A 22760-nucleotide genomic window follows, 5' to 3' on the forward strand; every position below is an offset into this window, starting at 1 on the left:
TGTTTCTATGTGATAATATTTTGAGGGCCCTTCAAAACTTTTTTTCCTTAATAAAAAATAATCATTGTGTGAACTCTATAATTATTTTAATCACGTTTGAGCATATATTTGTTTAATGTGACTACTTATAATGGTATACCTATTTACACCATCTATTTTTCTCACTTGTAAATTTGTAACATTTCTTCCTCCTATCTTTATTATTCCATTACTAATTCCATTCTATTTGACTTCTTAACCTTGTGTCAATTCCTATCTCAATTGTACTCTACTAATGAGATCAACTTCCAACCTCTATCCTAGCTTTGTGTTCCTTGAGAAACTTATGTATTTTTTATGAAACATATTTATTTTTCTTCATAGTAATCTTTTGGTATTATTTAAGAATATGAAAATCACCTCATAACATGAGTCATCCATAGAAATCAATAGTATTCAACTTCCTTTCACTAACAATCATTTGAATCATGAACATCTTCTTTCCATCATGATAATCAACGATCATTAAATTTTATTCATTTCATACTAATTGATCTTCCGCACTAGAAATTCTTCTATCAAAACAATGGATCATGATGACATAGTACTCTGACACACAAAAAGAAGTCCATCCTGCAGTTATGTTAGAATATAAACATCCCACAATAGTATCATAACTCATTTATCTACATCCCATTACATTATCATTAAACACAAGTAATAAAAGTAATACACCATCTTGCATATAGAATCATGTTAGTACGCATCACATATATATATATACAATAAGTTGCATTCACAAAGGCATCCATAATAAAAATCACATAGCTTGTAAGGAACATGAACGTCAAAATCATCATAGAATGCATACATCATAAATAAAGCATCATCTACGCCATAATAAATATCATAAGAAAATCATAATTCATATAGGAAACATAAAACCGATCATATTGATCGCCGCCAAAACTACATCGTGTATATATATATACAAAAATCATCATACAAATGGCCTGCAGGCTCAATCAAGTGTAATAAAAATATCAACCAGTACTCTCACGATCCTCAGCATGTGTTCCTCTGGCCTACCCACTATAACTTGCCCCTAGATGTCCTGAAGGTGGTGGAGGTGGACCCATGATACCACCACTGTTGACTGTGGCTCGTGACTATGATGGACTCTATGACCAACTCTACAAACAAAATGTCTGGTAGCTAAGAGCTCGCTGATCTACGAGAACTATACCCTCACAGAGTCTCCACTAGTACGAGGTCTCATTACCTACTTCAAATAGCCAGTTAGCCATCTATCATGCATCCGTCCCAGAAGCAAAAAATCTTTGATATGAATTAATGCACTTTTGAGCCCTACCTAAAGTAGCATCCCTCTCGAAACGAAACAGATCCCTCTCTGCAACGGCTAAATTTTGCTCAATCCATAGCGTGTCTCTCTCGGTGATAATGGAATCACACTCCTATATCCATGCCTCCTGCTCCTACATAAATGAGTATCTATCCTCAGTCTTGTGTCATTGTGATACATATAACTCCAAGCGTAAATGAGCAATCTGATCCTCAAGTGCCCAAATTTATCCCCTAACTACCTGTAGATCTACGATCTACATAATATCCTCCCCAACTAGCACATCCTCTAACTTAGGAATCTATATATCTAGCATATCCACCTCAACCTGGTCATCCCCACCTGTATTACCCTCATCATATTCATCATCATCATCACCCTCCTCTGAATCATTGTCATCATTTGAGTCCTTTGAATCATAAGAGCTTGAAGAACCAGATGATGTGTTATCATTATCCTTTGAAGTCTCAATAATCTCCACCTGCATCTCCTCACCCCCCCTCCTGTTGTTTCCATCACTGGGGCATCTCCTCTTGTTGCCTATCTTGCATCCACTCCCATGGCCTCATCTCTACTTGTAGCTCCACAAAACCTCTTCTCCTACCTCCATCCCTCTCCTCCTCCCTCTCCTACCTCCTCTATCATCTCTTTCACCCTCATCTCCCCCCTCACCTCAATCACCACCTCCACCATCACCCTGACCACCCCACTGGTGTCTCATCCTACACCCTATCCCTTCAATAATAGGAACTGTCAAATCTATCAAAGGAGTGGGCCAGTGAGCCACCCACCATTTATCGTATTGTGGAGTAATCCTGGGATCAACAACTGTAGAACCCCAACCCCACTACATAGGACATAGACTCACGAACTTTGTAGAAGCAACCCGAGGACTAATGCATTGTCCCCAATCTGAAACCTCTCGAGTTGACTAGGCTAAATAAGTTGTACCTTGTGGAACACCCTATATCTCACCAAACTATCTCAACACATGGTCAGGTAATTGTACATCTATAATTCACTATGACCTCATCATACAACCTATTGTTAAATTATGTGAGAAGTGAGAACCGAGCCATGATTTGATGTCGGACATAGATCACATGCAACTACAAGCAATAGATAATTGAAGATCAAAATAGTTGAATGAAGATAAATCTGATATGAGAGAAAAAATAGAGACAGAGAAGGGAATTTAGAGAAGACTCTCACCGAACTATCACTGAACTAGTGAAAGTGAGAGTATAGTGCTTATTATATAGGAAAATAATAGCATATACATCCAAGGAGTGCATTAACTCCTATTCCCCATAAAAAGTGGGAGGTTTTACCTTCTTTATAAATGCCAAAACATGTGGCATAACCTCCTTACATGAAGACAGGAAAGGAGTTGAGAAAGTTGGTACATAAGGCCAAAAGAGGATGAGAAACCCAACTACCCCATAACCCACTTAGGAAATGACAAAATAGTGGTTATGAGAGGTGCCACAACAAGCCAAAAGAGGGTGTGTAACTCAACTACCCATGTGAGGTGGAGAGTTACACATGTAGCTGAAGTATTTCACCACGTGTCATCATATTAACCACTCCTAATAACCTAAGCAAGCTTAATAATATATGTGTAGGAAAAATAAATACCCCCAAACATAAGGAAAATAAAAAAACCTACACTAACACCTATAATGTACCATTGTTGTCTACAGTAAGGTCAATGTTGTGCATCATCTAACCAACTAGGGTAATCCCTATATGGTCATCATGTGAAATGTTGCAATACATCTATCTTGTGTCACCAAAATAATGTGTATCTTATAAACCTCTAACGAATGACACCGACATACCTATACGCACATGTATTCTCATCTTGCAACTATAGAGGAACTAGTAGCCCAAATATAACTATGTGCTCCCAAGCCCAAACCTGCAAGAGCATGATACCACAACTGATAGACTGAGCACCCAAATATACAACTATGTGGAACTGATAGTACAAAATTGCATGAACACAAGGACCCCAAGCATAGACTCGACTGCCATCCATCATATCAACTAGTACTCTACCCCAACTAATAGGAAATCCATGACGATGTCGATCCAAAATCAAAGTGCCTATAATCAAGATGCATAGAACAATGTTGACCTAATCATACTCCCTCATCATCACATCCCACATGATCTCATAAAGAGTCTCTATACCAAGCTCATCCATCTCACACTCATACAACTCACACAACGTGGCAATGCCTAAACGTTGATCATATGTGACTCTCTCCCCATGAATGGGAATATGAATAATATGTCATACATCCTCCAAAGTCACTGATGCCTCGCCAGTGGGTAAATGAAATGAGCTTGTCTTTGAATGCCACCTATCCACGAGTGCCATTATCAATCCCCTATTGGTCATAACCTCGAGCTTGTAAAGAATGTGATAAAGACAAATATGCTGAAATAAGTCACGCTCCTCATCATCCAACTGATGGTGCAAGGCAAGAACCCTAGGCCTATTCTTGTGTGCACCAAGGATAGGAAGAATAGCTTGCAAAAACATGTCATTGTTAGCCTAAATCTACTCAAAATCCTAAACAATCTAATGTCCTTGCCTAAAATTATGCCTAAGTGTCAAAATTTGCCAAACACAACAATTGTGAAATTCAAACTAAACAAATGCAAAATTGTTACACAATTGCAAGACACAAATAACACTTTGAAGCCCCTTTAACAATTGTGAAATCATAGTCTACGAATGCAAAAAAATAGTCATACAATTGCGAAGACTTATAGTCGAATGTCAAAGTCTTAGCAGTTGCGGTAATCAATCAACAGTTGCGGAAAAAGAATGAGAATTGCGGAAAAACCAAAATACAAATTTGTGAAATCTTAAAATGTGCATAATAGAGATTTTTTTAAACGACAAATTAAAGTAAAATTTGACAAGATAGGTTGACACACTTACCTTGTCGTTTGAGCCTATTGGTCTACCAAATAAACACACCTGCTCAAACAAGTGTTGCCTCCTCCCAATGCTTGCCATTGCTCCTTGTACGCTCAATTGTCGCTCAAAAATTTCTCTAAATTCTATATGCTCCAAGGATGCAAATGACTCAAATAAACACGTAAATTTCTATTTATAGCCAACATTGGAGCCCTATTTAGGGTTTTTCACCCTCTCAAGTCATGGTCAAATTTGGCTTTAAATGCCTTGTAGGTCAATCAAACAAACTTGAAACTTCACCAAACTACAAAGTTGAGATCTTGGACACATTGTCATTAAATTGTTCTTCACAACTAAACCTTTCAACCAATTTTTTGAGGGGGTTTAATTATATACCATACCATCATTGGGGCATCTTGGGGCATGTTTTTCTCGATTATTCATTGAAACAATGCATGAAAACACATTGTCTCAAAGAGCGGCAAAATCTAAAAACTGAAAAATTGTCCCATTACTAATATCGCTAATTATTCTTCTATATTAATTAAATAATTTTAATTATTTAATTAATTTTATTTTATTCATCTAGATCAATATTCATCTTTTTCATCACAAACTAATCATTAATCAATCAACCCTTTCCCCTTTTAAATTATTTAATTACTTAACTATTCAATCAATTCTCTTAACTCCTCAATCAAACCAGTTGATCCCTCAATCAATTCAGTCTAACTAAATCATGCAAGCAGTTCACATCGTAATTATCTCCCATCAAGTTGTCTCATCAAATCTCGACCGTTGATTAATTATGCCTTCAAATCGATCTCAGTCATTCAATCAATCCTTTCAAAATCTATAAATTGTGTATCAATCCTTCCATTTCGGTAACCATTGTCTTTGAATTCTTGTGCCAACATATTGTAGGCTTTCATAGTGCAGCTCTAAGAGCCAATTTCCTACAAGGAAAAGAAAAAGAATAGGAATCTCAAGGCTCATTATCAACAATGAAGTTTTCTTAATTTGTTTAATCCGAATGTTTTCAATTGTTGATTTCATTAGCATATTCTTATTGGTTTGCATTTCGGAAGTTCGTAATAGAGTTAAGTCAAGTGGTTGCTTAGCATTAATCTATTACACTCATGTGTCCCTCTAGTTTTCAAGTGCATACGTATATAATATAATATATATGTGGAGAAAGTCATTTGAGAAAAAAATCTACCACCAAAGAGATAACAAGCTTGCATTAATATTTTTTTTTTAAAGTACAATATAGTCCACTTAATCTCGTATAGTTTGATAGTATTCCAATTGTAAAGCAACACTTCACATGCATAATATAAAAAATATCTATCTCATGCACTCAATATATAAATCTCAAGAACTAAGAACCCACCAATTGGTTTCTATAAATTAGTGGCCACCACAATCATGTTCTAGAAGAAAAAACTCGCAACCTAATATGTGTTCATGCATATAGTCAAAAATACAATTCAACTAAACAAGTCATCTTTGACTCTATAATTCGTAGTAGGCACCACTTCCAAGAATAGAACTCCATAAGCATGACAACTAATGAGGTCCCCACAAATTGTGATAATATTCTCCACTCATAAAAATGTAAATCCCAAGAACTTCATGAGAGATGAATTATAAATTGGTGAGTGATGATTGTAACTCCCATTATTATTATTATTTTTAAATCCTTGTATAACACCATTATAACAACATTTTGAGTATCAAGGAGAAACATAATTAAATTAAAAAAAAAATCTCAACACCTCATGTGCATCCAACTGCCCCATTATTAGAATTCTTAAGGCACATACATTGCTATGAACCCCATTCCACAATACAGTATCTAGTATTACTTGGATGCATATATTTTGTAAGTCACGTATGATATCAAATAAAAAAGTTGTTGCATATTCTTTGCAATTCATCCTACTACTAAGTTATAATTAAGTATTTACCTCGTATTATAGGAAAGCAATAGTTATTTTTACCAAGGCTCTATATATTGTAATGAATTCTCAAGAGGAAAGTATCTTGGATAACTATACTTGGATTGTATTCTCTATTGAGAAGTTACACCCTTGAAGTGGTGCTTCAAAGATATTAAAAGCATTGTGTTTCTCTAGTTTCCACATATTTTTATGTGTAATATTTTATTTATTTTGTAGGTTTTCTTTAAAGGAATAAAAATTTATTGATTAACAACAATTAGTACAAAGAAGAAAGAGCCAAAAATCCCAACAACATGCCACAAAACAAGAAAGAATACAACAAACCAATCAAGGCTCTTTAAAAACCCCAAATAATCTCTCATTTCCTCCATAACTAACTCTTCTGACATCTGATAATGCTTTATAGATAAATTCCCCTAGTCCCCAGCATTCCATAACCCATCTACTTAGAGGCCCATGTTTCCAAGAAATATACTACATTACTCCACCCTCAAGGAATGTTACAAAAGGTAATAGAATCCAAAGAAATACAAAGTCTAACAATTTAATTGGACACCAAGACCAATTGTCAGATCACCGCCTCCATCTATTGCCTATTCAACATATAAACAACTATCTATGAATCAGATTCACAGATTATATTTCCTCAACCAAGGGCATAGCCTCTTTCCAAAGCATAAATAAAAACAAGAGCTTCCATAAAATTCTTAGTATGTTTCCCTTATACAAAGAAAATAAGAAATGGACAACCCCCAAACTATCTCTACCAACTCCACCAATTCCAGCATGCTCGAGATTTCTGCTAGGAGAACTGCTAATATTAATCTTCAACACATCATAAGGAGTGGGCAACCAACCACCATCTTGATGGGCATTGCTCTTGGCATTCCTAGCCACCCTAGAAAAGGTGAGCCCCATGTCACCACCAACCAATCCCAACTTCTAAATAATATCCACATCACTTGAATCCATGGGATTGGATAAGTCACTTTTGCCAATAAGGTCTCTTGAAGAGAACTAATGATTCTCAACCATAATTGATGAATAAAAAAAAAATCATCCTAAAAAATCCTTCGGTTTCTTTGCAACCAATTTTTCCAAAGAATAAATTTAGGGACAATGCTCCAAGTAGTATGAAGGAAGGAAGTATTAGTTGCATAACCCCCCAGAAGATCTTAGAGCTTAGCCAAAGAGGAGGCATGGACACATTCCTTATTTCACTTCCCCCACAAAAAGTTTCAAATTTCCCTAGAGAAGGGACACTAGGAGAAATATGTGAGAAATATTCCTCACTCTTCTTACACAAAACACACATAGAAGGACTTTGGAATCCTCTCTTCCACAGATTCTCCCAAGTGAGGCACCTATTCTACACAAGCAGTCACATAAAAAAGTTGCATTTAGGGCTAAGAAAACTTGTTCCACACCTGTTCTCTAGTGAATCTTCATGTCTAACTCTTGGTAACCTGAAGAAACCAAGAATTTCCCCTTCAGATCAAGGCCCCAGCCAAGAATACCTCTTGCCTATAAGGAACTACAAGATCTACATACCAAAATATTGTTAAGCTCCCATGATCCTCCTTAGAGCCCCTTGGTGGCCACTTGTGAGGTTATTTTCATCTAAACACTTCCACTTGACACAAAACCTAAGAAATTTTGAATTTGACCACCTTATTCCTGCCTACCTCAAGAAAATCGTTACATAATGATCGTAAATGTGAGAACATTGAAATATAGGTGGCAACCCATCCAAGGAATTAGACTAGAGTGGAGCCTTAGAGCCTCTATTACATATCCAAAATAGACCTTGTTTGATCAATTTAGCACTTATTTTGAGAATGCCCCAAATCATAGATCCTTTGCTCACAAGGCTACACTGAGGAAAATCAATACTCTCCACTCCATAAATACTTAGAAGTTGGTATCCTACCCCAATCCTAGTCCTAATTAATGCACCACCACCAATAGAGCTTAGCCACCAAAACCTAACAATTAAGACTTATATGTCAAAGACCAAGACCACCTTCCTATTTCAACCTACACACAGATTCCCACTTACCTAGAGTCCACTTCTTTGAATGAAAATTACTAGCCCATAAAAAATGATGGGAGGGAACATCAAACTCATTAAAGAATATTGAGGGAGTTTCCTACACAAAAAACCTATATATAGGGAGATCTTGAATCACCAACTTTAGAAGAGTCACTCTCCAAGTAATTAAAAGTCACTTACAGGTCCAATGAGTAACTCTTCTACAAAATTCATCCAAAATTTCCTACAAAAATCTACTAGGCAGAGAGCCCACAACAATAAGAATACCCGGATAAACAAAAGGAAGGGAACCAATTTGGAATCTTAGAATATGAGAAATCCTTGTTTGAATAAGCTTAGGAGTATTAAAGAAAAATACAGATGACCTATCCTCATTAATTATTTTTCCAAAGGCTGCCAAGTAAATATCATGAGACCTTATTAGGTTAATAGCCACATTAACTTTGGTTAATCCCATCAAATTTGTGTCATCCAAAAACTATAAATGAGAGTGGGAAGGCAACTTGTTGTCCCAATTCTATCCCTAAATCAAACCTTTCCTCACATGAGACTTTATAAATCTCCCCAAGCCTTCAACCATAATAAATAAATAAGCTGAAATAGGATCACCTTCAAGGATACCCTAAGAAGCCCCACAAAACTCAAAGGGCTCACTATTTATGAGAAATGAAAAACAAGAGGTGACACAACTCATAAGCCACTTGATCCAACCACTGTCAAAACCAAACACCTCCAAAACCTTTTGTAGAAAATCTCATTTAATAGGGTCATAGGCTTTGGCCATGTCAATCTTGATAAACAAAGCCTTCTCTTTGTAGGTTTCCATGGAATTAATAGCCTTAGTTGCAACAACAATCACATCCAAAAAATTTCTACTAGCAAAAAGACCTCCTTACTCCTCTAAAATTAAAGAGCTAAGACACAACTTAAGTCTTTGTGCAGTCAACTTAGAAATGATTTTGTAGACAACATTGCATGCAGCTATAAGTCTAAAAATATCCAATGAATTATCTCTTTCTCTTTTTTGAATAAAAGGAACATAGCATTCATGGCTCTTAATGTCTATTTAATCCTATGAGATTCTAGCACCACCTTTAGAAGGTCCATCTTGATAATATCCCAGAACTCCTTGTAAAACTCTATAGTAAAAACATCGGACATGGGATTTCCCTTTCTTCATTTGGAACACAATATCCACTAATTCGTACAAAATGATAAGTTTTATCAATGATGCACTCATCTCATTAGAGACCAACAAAGGAATACATGCCAAAACAAAATCATCTTCCTCCTTTGCCAAAGGAGAATCCTTGGTAAACAGAATGGAATAGTAATGAGTGATCTATCTCAAAATATTCCTAAAAGATGAAATTTGATTCCCTTTAGAGGCCTAAGAGAGGTAATCAAGTTCCCTTGCCACCTATCCTTGACAAATTTATGGAAGAGTAATTTTTCTATCTCCTTCTGGTAGCTAGTCAATACATGAATTTCACTTCCACAATATTTCTTCATGCAACTCCCATTCCTCCAACTCTTAAATAGCTAAAACTTCTTATCTATAGGTTCCTTAGTTAAACTATGATCCTAAATCTAATGAGTAATGTCATCAAGGTGGCATTGGGCATCCACTTTAGCCATAAAAAACATTACCATAAAATTTCCTATTCTATATTTTCAACGTGTACTTGACAATTTGAAACCTTTTTTGCAAATGGGTACATCTTTGTATCAAACTCGGGATTCCATTTGCACCGCCATTCTAAAACAAACTCCTATAAAGAAGAATCACATAATCACATAAGTTGAAGTTTGAAAGATGGTTTTTTTGAGGATTTTAAAAAAGTAGCAAAGAGTTTGATCGACCAATTTTCAAGGCCTTTCCAATCAAGAATCTCTAAACTAGTGGTCCAACTATCTCCAACCCCAAAATTAGACACATGGAACCTATCTAACCTCTTACAGATGACATCTTCTCCCCACCTCCTATTATTCTAAATAAACATGTCATTAGTTGGATTTATGTCCACTAGATACAAAAGATCTATATTATCCCTCAAGAGCGAGGAAGAATGTTCAAGCTTGGAAACACGTCTCCTCTTCTCCTCCATACTAGAAACAACATTTAAAGTCCCCTGCAAGGATTCAAGGGAGATATGGAACTAGGGACCTAGCAAACCTAATGTGAGACTACAACAAGGACTTCCTTGGAAGATCATGTAGAGCATAAACATTAGTAAAAAGATTAATTTCATCCACAATAGTGGAACAAATTTGTGTATGTTCCAGAGGAAAGCAACACTGCCTAAACTATCTTAAGCCCCAATAAACTGACATTAGCCTCTAGCTGAGATCCTTAAATCCAAATGAACAACATACCTTTCACAAACATCTTAGTCTCATGGATCAAGACAATATCAAGAGAACAAGAGCAAATCAACTCCCAAATAGCTTTTTGTCTAGGTATTCTATTCATACGCCATACATTCTATGAGAGAAAAATGACTTTTGAGGAGAGAAATGGGAATCAATGTTCCTCACTAGACCAGACTCAGCCAAAACCTCACCAATTAATTTTTCTTTTTCCTAATCTTTCTTTTGTCCCACCTTAGGAGGCCTCTTAGAAGAACCCTTTTTAGAGACCTTTGTTGTAACCCTAATGTAGGTGGATTTTCCTTATTTTTTATCTAAATCTTGAACATCCTTATCTACATTAGTTGTTCCACTTGCCAAAGCTAGGAAATCTTTTACCTCTTTGCACTATCTTGTCTCCAACTCTCCAAAAGTCAACAAGGGTAGATTTATGTCCATTTTAGAATCTAGACCTCGATCCTATCTTAAATTGATTTTGACAGTCTCTTAACCATCCAACTGAACCTCACTTATTGATCCAACATTAACATGCAAACCTAATGGAATCCATTCCTCCTAAGACAAATAATCCAAGGAATCAAAACAATTATAGGTCCCATCACCTTTTCTATCCCTAAGGATTATCTTTTTTCCTCTAACCTTGTTACAAGATAGGAATGAAACCCTCCTTATTAGTTGCATTCTTTTTCATAGGAGCTTTCCATTTATCTCTCTTAGGTGTAGGATGTGGTGGAGCTTTAGCCAAATCAACAACATAGTTGACTCTAGGGCATATCCTTTGAAGGTATCCATATTTATACAAAATCAAATAAAAATATTTAAGGAAGTGCTTTATACTATAATTATTGAGTCCAAGAAGAGGGCCCTAGATGAATTTCCATAGAATCTAGAAATGGGTTGTTTAAATCAATTTCAATGCAAACCCAGGCATGAGAGATTAAATTTTTCTCTAACATTTGTTGCAATGGACCAACCATTTTCCCAAGCAACAAAGCAATTATGTGCATAATTTCATTCCTTGAAAACTAAAGTGGAAGTCTTGGGAGATGAACCCAGACAGGAACTCTTAAAGAGATCTCTTCCAATAAGTTGAAGCCTACATACAATGGTTTGATGAAAAGTCCCACCTGATTTTAAAGTATGTCCCACCTTAATTCCCGTGTTTATGTCTACCATGTATGAAAAGACCACAAAAAAATAATTGTTATGGTTGTCATGATTTCAAAATCAACCTTGAGGTTCTAGGTTCTATGAGCCCACACTTCTAAAAATGGATAAGATATAACAATCCCCATGAACTTGGAAATTAATGCATGATTATATAGATAACTGACATAATCTACAATTGATTTTGGCTACAAAACTAAAACTAGATGATCTTGGCTTCTTTCCAAACATCCATTCACTCTTGAGTGTCAAAACCCTCCATTCAAAGAGGAACCCTATCTATGATTACTCATACGCTCCATTTCCTTTACATTAAATGAAGATGTTGGATATGCCCTTACTAGGCCCTCAACAAATGACATGCTTGACTTCGCACCAATCCTACCCCCAGCACACCAAAAGCACTAGAAAAAAACCCACTCTAAATCTTCTCACAAAAGAAATATTAGAACACCCACTCTACAACAACTCCATGCCAAATACCACCAAAATTATATAGAGCCCCATGCATAGTAAATAACCTAAATCCACACACCAAAATCCCTAGCAAAACCTACAAATAACAAAAGAAAATCACTACCACATAGTCGTAGAAAAACCCAAAACTTCATGCAGACCATATACACCCCATTCATAGCCCTCACAAAATATTAAATGGTGGCCTTGAGACTTGGCTAGGGTCGAAATTCCCTAGCGCACGTTGTCGAAATCTTCATAAAATTGTCATCTATTCCAAGTATCTCATTTATTTTGTAGGTTTACTATAAGTGATATTAGAGGTTTTTTCATGATCATGTTTCCAAGTAGTATTGTTAGTTTAGGGGTTTTTCTAACTTACTATCATATTCTCTCACCTTTCTCTATAGGGATTTTATTGATTAGAAATGGGTTAAAGATATAGTTGCACTAAATCTCTTACTTGAGTTTTATGAGAAAAATCATATGAAATTAGTTTCTTTTTAACTTTTTATGTTAGAAACCTTATGTTGATGGTTTTTAGATATCTAATCAAAAGAGTTTCATTGCTAGCTAAGCTAGATTCCCACAAAGGATCTATTGAAGTGAGGTGTATTTTGGATCAACAATAATTCACAATCACTTGCTAGCCCTTGATGACTTATTTTTGGCCCCCAAGTGCCAAATTGAGCCTTTTCATAACTTTTCGCCACGGTGTCAAAATTTCGCAAAAGAGATATCAATGAAAAGTTGGTTCCATGTACTTTACAGTGGAGTAGGTCATTTTTCAAATTTTTCTATAGGTGCATCTTATTTCCAGTTGAATTTAGATTTTCACTTTTAGACCTCTAAGCTCATAACTTTCTGCACAATCTCCAATTTTAGTGATTCTTGAGCTCTACCATTGTGCACATGCACTTTTTCGATATTCAACCTCAGATATAATTTATTCATTTTTTTGCATATTTGGTATAGTGATTGATTAATTAGACATCTTGACTCTTGGAGAGGTTTTGTCTTTTTAGGAAGGCTTCAAATGCAATATTAATAATATTTGCGATTATATATATGTTGTTGAGGGTTTCTATATTTGCAAGTATGGAGTTTTCGAATAGTTGATTATAGTTTTTTTCATTTCATCCTTCTCAAATCATCTTGAAAAGGGGAAACTATAAATAGTGGAGGGATGGAAGATCATAAAACATCTCCAATTGCTTTATTTCTTGTCACATTTGTATAGTCTTGTTCTCCCTCAACGTATATCTAATAAGAAATTTTCTTGGAATTACAAAAAGTATCACGTCTTGGGAGTTATTGTTATACATGCTAATGATGATATTTTGAACTCTATCCTTGATTTTGAGTGACCTTGTGATCTTTGGAATAAAATTTGGAAGATCTGTGGGGATCATGATACTTAGTGTTAGTGTAGATTTTTTAATTTTTCTTATGTTAGGGGGTATTTATTTTTCCAACACATATTTTTTAATCTTTCATAGGTTGTTAGGAGTGGTTAATATGAAGACACAAGGAAAAGTACTTCAGCTACATGTCTCACTCTCTCCCACACATGGGTAGTTGAGTTACACACCCTCTTTTGGCTTGTTGTACCACCTTTCATAAGTCCCTTTCTATCTTCATGTAAGGAGCTTATGCCACATGTTTTGACATTCACCAAGTAGGTAAAACATTTCACTTTTTATGGGGAGTAGGAGTTAATGCACCTCTTAGATGTATTTGCCATTTTTTGTTATATATTCAATAGCTCATGTGAGTAGTGAGAGTCTTCTGCAATTTCTCGTCTTGTCTCTATTTTTCTCTCATTTCAAATTTCTCTTCATTCATCTATTTTGATCTTAAATCATCTATTTCTTGGAGTTGCACGTGATCTACAAATGACAACAGTTATTGGCTCGATTCTCACTTATTGCAAAATCTCACATGGTATCAAAGTCATTTTGTCTAGTGTAGCTTATTATTTTTCTAATTTTTGTGAGAGATTTGAGACTAATAGATAGCTAATATTTTCCTCCAATACCAACTACACTCTTCTCCTAAATCCTCATATAACTTGGATAATCAAAACAGTCTAAAGGAAAAAAAAAAAAGCATCAAATTAATCTGGTTTACATATATGTGTTCCTATGAGATTTGGGTGATTGCAACTTTTTAGTAATACTAGAGGAATTTTCACCATTTTCATAGCGACCAAAAGGTCTGAATGAAATCCCATCATATTTTTCTTGTTCCTATTGGAAAAATAAAATTATTCATGATCAAAGTGAATACATTTTATCTTTGAGAAATTTGTTTCATCCTAATAATATCTAATGTAGTGGACCACATTCTTGATAAACATAAAATTTGTTTCTCAAACATTGCATTAAGGTTTGGGCCAAACTTCCTCCAAGTTACAAATTAGACAATCTCAACAACGTCATTTTTCCCAAACCATCAGCTACCCATGACCTCAATAACCATTGGGCTCAAAAATTTCACTCACTCACACCAAAATCCAACTAACTTTCATTTAAGGAAAACACACAAGGAAATTTCCTAACCACCTACATTCACTCAAAATAACACCTTCTCTACTAAGCCACTTTAATAAGATAAAACATCATCACCCATCGTTAAATTCTTGTGGCATGGTTACCTTCCTAATTAAGGAAACCCAAAATCCTAATCAACACCAAATCCTAATCAAACACAATCTAATCAAACATTTCTCACAAGAAAACCACCACCTAAGATGATAAATCACAACATCTCACATCATACAATCCCAAAATATTTCATCCCCCATAATTTAATCGTGGATGCCCTAGCTATTTTTTACCTCCATTTATCTATCAAATTATCAAGCTTCTTAACCCATAATGTTTGTCACATTTTCTTCCATTGCCACCTCTTGGTTTTTATTTTGACCAAGAGTGGAAAGAAATGAAAATTTCTATCAAGGGATTGCAAATAGGGACATCTAACCAACACAAAAAATAAAAATTTGAATGGCATTTCCCTTATCCCTTCAATAAAACCATTTGCCAAATCCCCTTTCCTCCTTATTTTGAAATACCTAGTTTTGAGAAATATAAAGGGTGACCCCTACTACCATTTCAAGGAGTTTTAAATGATGTCCAAAAATTTATCTTATTAAAATATATACTTGATCATGATCTTCCCTTAATTTTTGGAGGACAATCCTTGGAGTGATTCCTACACTTCCCTTAGCTCCATTACAACATTCACCAACCTTAGCAATAAATTTGTCATGAATTTCTCCTATGATCATAAACATGAGCTAGTTATTTTAGATATATGAAACAACATAATGGAAAAGGATTCTCCTCTTTCTTTCAATTTTGGAGAAGCCTTGCAAGTCATTTCTCTTATACTATCCTTTAGAAATAAATGGTCCTGGACATAATCATCACAAGTCTAAATCAAGATTGAACTTTCAACTTTAAGTAAATTGTGTTACTACCTTTAATGAAATCATTGGAAAGGGGGTCCATATCAAAAAGTTTATCACAAAATTTTTAATAAATATATTTATCAAATACTACATGCAAAATGACAAGACAAAGTTTTGGGTCAAGAACAAGAATTTCATGGATGATGGGATCACTGACTTGAAACATATTCAAACTATGAAGACTCCCCAAGATCCCAAAAATATCCAAACCATCCAATGAAAAAGAAACATTCTTTTTCTAGCAAGTCAAACCAATTCATGGCATCCAAAATTTAAATACACCCCCTTCAATATTTTAAAACACCACCTTGGTATAACCCAAGGTGGTTGTATTCCATGAACTCATTCAAGCCAACATGGTCACATTTACACTAACTAAACCCTTCAATGATACCAAACTTAATCTCACATGGTATAAGGAAAATGAATATTGTGACTATCACATAATCAAGGGACACTCTTAAAATTTGGATACAAGATCTCGTTGACCATGCTAATTTGGAGATAGGAGATATATTTGCCTCACCCAACTTGCAAATGGGTGTATTCTAAAACTTGGTTTGAAATAATACAAAAATACAAACCTACACATTTAAATATAACCAAAATTAAGACCATCAAACTCCTAATATCCACTCAACCAAAAAACTCCTTTCCTATGATTCAATTTTAGGACATATCACTCAAAATGACACAATTCAACACCATACAACTCAATTTGTCGAGTGTGTTATCACCATGAGGCATGGCCAACTCAGCTTCAAAAAGTCCTCCCCATCCACCTTGACCCTTTAATATAATCTAATCGATAATCTTTAGAAGACTCCAATGTATATATCCATCCTATAGCTCTTCAAAATATTGAGTATTCATTGGGATATATTTGAACACGCCCTTTAGGAATCAAGGGTTCCCAACAATATTGACCCACAACATATCCAAGCCATTGTGGGCTATCTATATACTCAATTTTGACATGCCTTCACCAAAAATGATTATAAACCCTTTAAAACATCACATAACTACCTTCTCCATATTGATTATTTTATCTACAAACACAAGGTCAAGATACTCCTACTAGATAATAGGTCTAACTTAAATATATGCACTCTAAGATTGGTCAAATCCTATGAAAATCAGTAGATAATCACCAACAAAGCCTGTGAAAATATAAAAAGAGAATAAGAAAGCATGATATGTCTCCCCATCCAATTTGAACCCACTCTACAAAAGATGGTGTATCATGTTATTGATCTTGGTTTGGCCTAAATAAAAATTCTAGGTCACTCATGGATTCATTACATGCAGGTCATCCCTTCCACTTGCCATCATTGCTATAACTTTCCCCTTCATGACATGAAAATCATCATTTTGTCAATCCCTCTACATAAAAGATTAAAAAAAACCATGTTTATTGATGGAAACCTTTCTACTGTTTTGATAGATGAGGAATTTGACCTACCCTAGGCATATTTGTAGTGAAAATACTAATCAATCATCCTAATTGAAGACACACAAGAGGTAAATCTAGGAATAAATACTAATCCAAAAATTATCTATATTACAAATAGCTTGGAACATACAAAATGAAAAATTCACAACTCCATCTTAAAAAGTGCATCACCTTGTAGTACACCTTGATGAAAAAATAGTTAAGCAAAAGCTACAAAAGGCTCATCCTCAAATAACTCTCTTGGTCAAGGAAGAGTACAAAAATTATTAGAGGTTTGTTTCATCCACCCTATCCACTATCTAGAATGGATATACAATATTGTACTTATCAACCAAAGTCCCTAACATATTTGTATATGCATAGATATTTGAGACTTATGTAAAGAATTTCCAAAAGATAACTTCCCTCTACCTAACAAAAAGATGATTATCAATATCATAGTGGATTATGCGTTGTTATAACTCATGGATAGATTGTTTGATTACGACCAATTTTAGATCGCCCTCAAAGATCAACACAAAACAAACCTTTACAACTCCTTGGGGCACCCTTTGCTACTAGGCCATGCCATTTGGGCTAAAAAATGCAAGGCCCACTTATCAAAGAGACTTGATGATAATATTCCATGAATGCTTCATGTCATCATGGAAGAATATGTGAATAACACCTTGCAAAAATATTAAAAAGTTAAGACCCAAAGATCTTACAAATAATATTCTAGTGATTAAGAGACTACAAAGTATGCCTTAATCATAAATAATATGTCACATCAAGGAAGATCATAAGCTTCACTATCTCTAAGTGAGGTATCGAGGTGGATCTCACTAAGGTTGTATCCATAATATAAATTCATCCCTTGAGGTACCTTAATAAACTCTATCTCCTTCAAGATAAATTATAGCCTATCCATAAGATTGTTGCACAACTAGCAAACAATTGTTACTCTTGGACCTACTCAATAAAAGCACTAGTTTCCATTTGTATGAATCTTTTTAGATATCTTTTGACAAAATAAAGGAGTGTCTCACTATACTACCTATGATTATGGCACCCAAAGTCAAAAAAACATTTATCGTTTACATCTCAACCACACTAACCACCCTTAGGGCACACTTTTGACATACACTTGATGAACATGAGTCTATTACATTAATCACACATTAGTCACATATGACCTTTATTACACATCCACGAAAAAAATATTCTTAAATATCATCTTTTTCTTCCCAAAATATTTAAAATTACATGCTTAATCACCATTCCCACCTTGTCTCCAATATCTCAAGTATCTCTTATCCAAGGTCTCCCTTATAGGACATATAGCTAAACGGGTCATGATGAGAGAATTTTATATCTAGTGTGGACCAAAAAGTAGTAAAAGAATATATTATTAATTTTAGATTAGTTGGATAATGTATGGCACGTTGACACTCATCCTATCATCCTTGACTTTTCTAATGAGAACATCTTGACTCTAGAGGACCCCTCTTGGAAGCTTTATTTTGATTGATCGTTTACTATTCATGGCTTAAGGACAAACATATTGTTCATCAAACCAATAAGGGATCTCATCCATGAATCTTTTAGGATTGGCTTCCCATGCACCAACAATGTTTGATAATATGAACCCTTTCACAAATCTTAAAAATATAACTGAGCAAAATAGAAAAATCCTCATTTATGGGGGCTCTTAGTTTGTTGTCTACAAGGTTAACAACAAATATCAAACCAAGGATGGTAATGTTACTCCATACAAAATAATGGTTGACAACTTTAGGTTACATTTCATTCATATTCAATTCGATCAACTATATCTCAATAACAAAGCTATCAACACCATGACCACAATTAGTTCTCACCTTAAGATACCACAAGATAGTCACTAGTTTAATTTTTTGGTCCTCGAGTAGTTGTTGATACCTACATATGAAACCCTAGATACTTAGCTAATCTTAAAAATCATTGGTCCAACTCTCCTTATTGACACATCATGTGTGCCTATCTCTAAAATCAAACTTCTTTCTAACATCTCTACTAAGAAATGTAATTCCTTCCTATAACATCCACATCAATTTATCCTCCTTGGTGATACCATATATTGAAGGGGATTTAATGGTACTTTACTATATATAGTGCCTAAATTTAGAAGGGGATACCCTCCCAATCAAATAATTTCTTAATAGTATTTATGGATCCAAACACTAACAATATGATCCTCACTAAGAAATTTTTCAAAATAAAAAATTATTGGTCTACAATGAAAAAATATGCAAACAAGTATGTCACAAAATGCCAATCTTATCAACAATACAAGGATGTCATTCATTTTCTATCTGAAGCACTATAGTTAGTTAAAAATATCAATCCCTTTTCTACATGGAGCTTCAATCTAATGCCATGTTAAACTACCCTCCTCCAGTGGCCATAAATTCATTATCACCACCAAAGAGTATTTCACCAAGTAGGTTAAAGCCAATCCACTCACTTACACAATTAGCTAGTATATTTTCAAATGTATCCTTCATCATATCATCTATCATTATGATATCCCTTCTATCATTAACATTGATAATGGTAAGTCATTCAAAAACCATGAGTTCTATGCCTTATGTCAACCATTCCATAATAAGCATCATTAGTCCACTCCCTATTAGCCACAAAGTAATGACCAAGAAAAAGCATCTAATAAAAACCTAATCAAAGTCTTCAAGAAGATAACTAATGATGCTACTCATATTTTTCACCTCCAACTCAATCTCACCCTATTGGCTTACCACACCAATATTTGCATACTCATAGAAGCTACCCCCTCCTCACTTGTCTTTGAAGTAGAAACCATCTTGCCAATTGAGACCCAACTACCATCATTATGCATATCTGTGTGTCACTCCATAAGTGGTGAAGAATGATGAGTTAAAAAGCTAAAAAACTTTATATACTTGACTAAAGATGCATCAACACCTTGAATCATCTAAAACATATAAAAAATAGATCTAACAAAACTAAAACAAGAAAATCAAGGCTACAAAATTTGGAATTTGGCAACCTTGTTAGAACCTTGACAAGAAAGGTAATTTTGAAACTAATTAGTTAGGCCCCTACATCATAATTACCGAATGTGGATCATGAGCATGTCAATTAGACACCCCATATATTTAAGAGATCAAAAAACCTAAAAAAATTATGCACCTCAATCACTTTCGTGCCTAAACTTGTAGCAACTTCAAAAAGTAGAGAAACCCACAAAAATTAAACATGTAAAAAAGTAGAGAAATTATTTTCCTCTAGTGAAAACCACCACGTGGAACCTTAGGAAAGTACCATGGTGAAAACTTATTTGTAGGTTTCATGTATAAATAACTAGATCTCATCATCTCCTAGATCCTCTCCACACTATCTCATACCATCCTCTTCTCTCATTGCTCCTATCCCCACAACTCATACTAGGGGTATTGTTTATCATCATGTTTTGAACATGCATATTGGAATCCTACCATTTGCACACATGTAGCATATTGATGTGTCTCCTTCCATAACATATCCTGACCACACTTTTTGATGCACAAAAAAATGTCACACATAAACAAACAACTTAAGAAAAAACCCTATACTATAAAATAAAAGTGTAAAAACTTATCCAAAACCATTGATGCGCACTCGTTACACCCTAGGCCATCAATTATATTGTTTTCTCTCATCATATTTATTTGAAAGAAATATTGTTCCCTATTTCAAGCATTTATCATCACCACACTATCTATTTCAACACTCTAGAGAAAGGTACAACCCATGTGAGTTGTTTTCATATTGGATGTGATCATTTTCTTATCTAAAAACCTATTTCTTGTCTTCTCAATTTAGCCACAATCCTTATATCATGGTATGTATTGACAAGTATACTGAGGCATTATTTTGATTTCTTAAATTATTTTCCTATTAGGTGTCTCAAGCATATCCCCCTAAGACCATCAAACACCTTGCAATATGTTGGGGTATCCTTTTTTTTTGCCTATTTTTGAGTCAATCCTTTATGCACAAGACATGTTGTCACTAGAGTTTACATGCCCTAGTGCATAATGTCCAATGTTATATCAAAACTAAGTTTCCTACTACATGTCAACATATACCTGCATCCAATTATAAATCACAATCAACATAAAATTCATGATCACTCTAATTATATCATCATTTTACTTAGTTTACTCAATAACATCATTTTCTACCTAACAATTCTATATTTTACCACTCATTTGCATCCATATGTGTCATAATAAAAAAATATCAAAATGAAAACCATATAACTGTACATAACGTAATCTATGCATAAATCATACAATGCATATCCATAAATGTATTCATACATCCATGCATACATTATCTTGACATATTCATCCATCGATCAAATACATACATCTGTATGCTCATCCATAAACGACAAAACATTTATCCATTAATGTGTAAATATAAAACTAATATAAATTAAATGCATCCATCATTTCATATATATCACATACTCATCATAAATTAAATAAACAATAGCATAAACATAAAAGCGTGAATTAAAAGCCCATCACATGACACACATAAGAAAGTAGATCATATAACATATTCTAATAAATCACTCCACAAAATCATGTAGACACACACATACATATCTATACACACACACATTGAATATATGTACAAATGCATCAAAATACAAAATGATACATGGATTCATAAAAATACATCATGTTGATTGTTTCGATCTCTCACTCTGGTAGCCTAGTTGAAAGCCTAGATAATGAAAATGGAAGTCATGTTGGCTTACTCACTAACTATGACCTACCTAATCCTCTTGGCCCCAAACTCAAGTACTCTACTTAGGAGGGCTATCTCTATTCCAAGAGCACTGCTCATTCATAATCTCATTGTAATAGTGAAGCTCTCACAATTCTCACTATGTATCTCATGACACTTATGCCACCTCTATCAATGCCTATGAAAATCCATGTGAGAACACCAAAATCCTAGCTTATTTTCTCTCTTACCTCAGTCAACACCCCTCCACTTGCACTACATCCCTCTCTACTCAAGTTGTATCTCTCTCTACCTATGCTACATCTCACTCTTTGCATACCAATGATCTTTCTCCATCTCCAGAGCATCCCTCTACACTCACATCTATGCTAGCCATATGCATAGATGTGTCCATCTACTTTCACATCCATGCTAGCCATATGCATAGACTCTCCACTATATTATTTGTATCTAATCGCCATCGAAAACCTACCTCTAGCAAACCTCACTTCTACCTTTGCCCCTTCTACTTGCACAAGAATATCTTGTATCAATCTAAACCTGCCCTCCTCCCTGTCATTCCTCCCACCTCTTTTATTGCTACCTCTCCCCCTATTGTAGTGGGTACTACCCATCCCTCCATCCTAATGCCTCACTGTCAACCCCTATTTATGATTTTCTTTCCACAGTTTCCACTTCCCCATTCTAAAGCTACCCTACAAACTAAATTTTCCATTCCCCAAACCATGTTTTTATTTTGTGAGCC

Source organism: Cryptomeria japonica, chromosome 10, assembly GCF_030272615.1.
Source record: "Cryptomeria japonica chromosome 10, Sugi_1.0, whole genome shotgun sequence".
In the NCBI taxonomy this organism is placed as follows: Eukaryota; Viridiplantae; Streptophyta; class Pinopsida; order Cupressales; family Cupressaceae; genus Cryptomeria; species Cryptomeria japonica.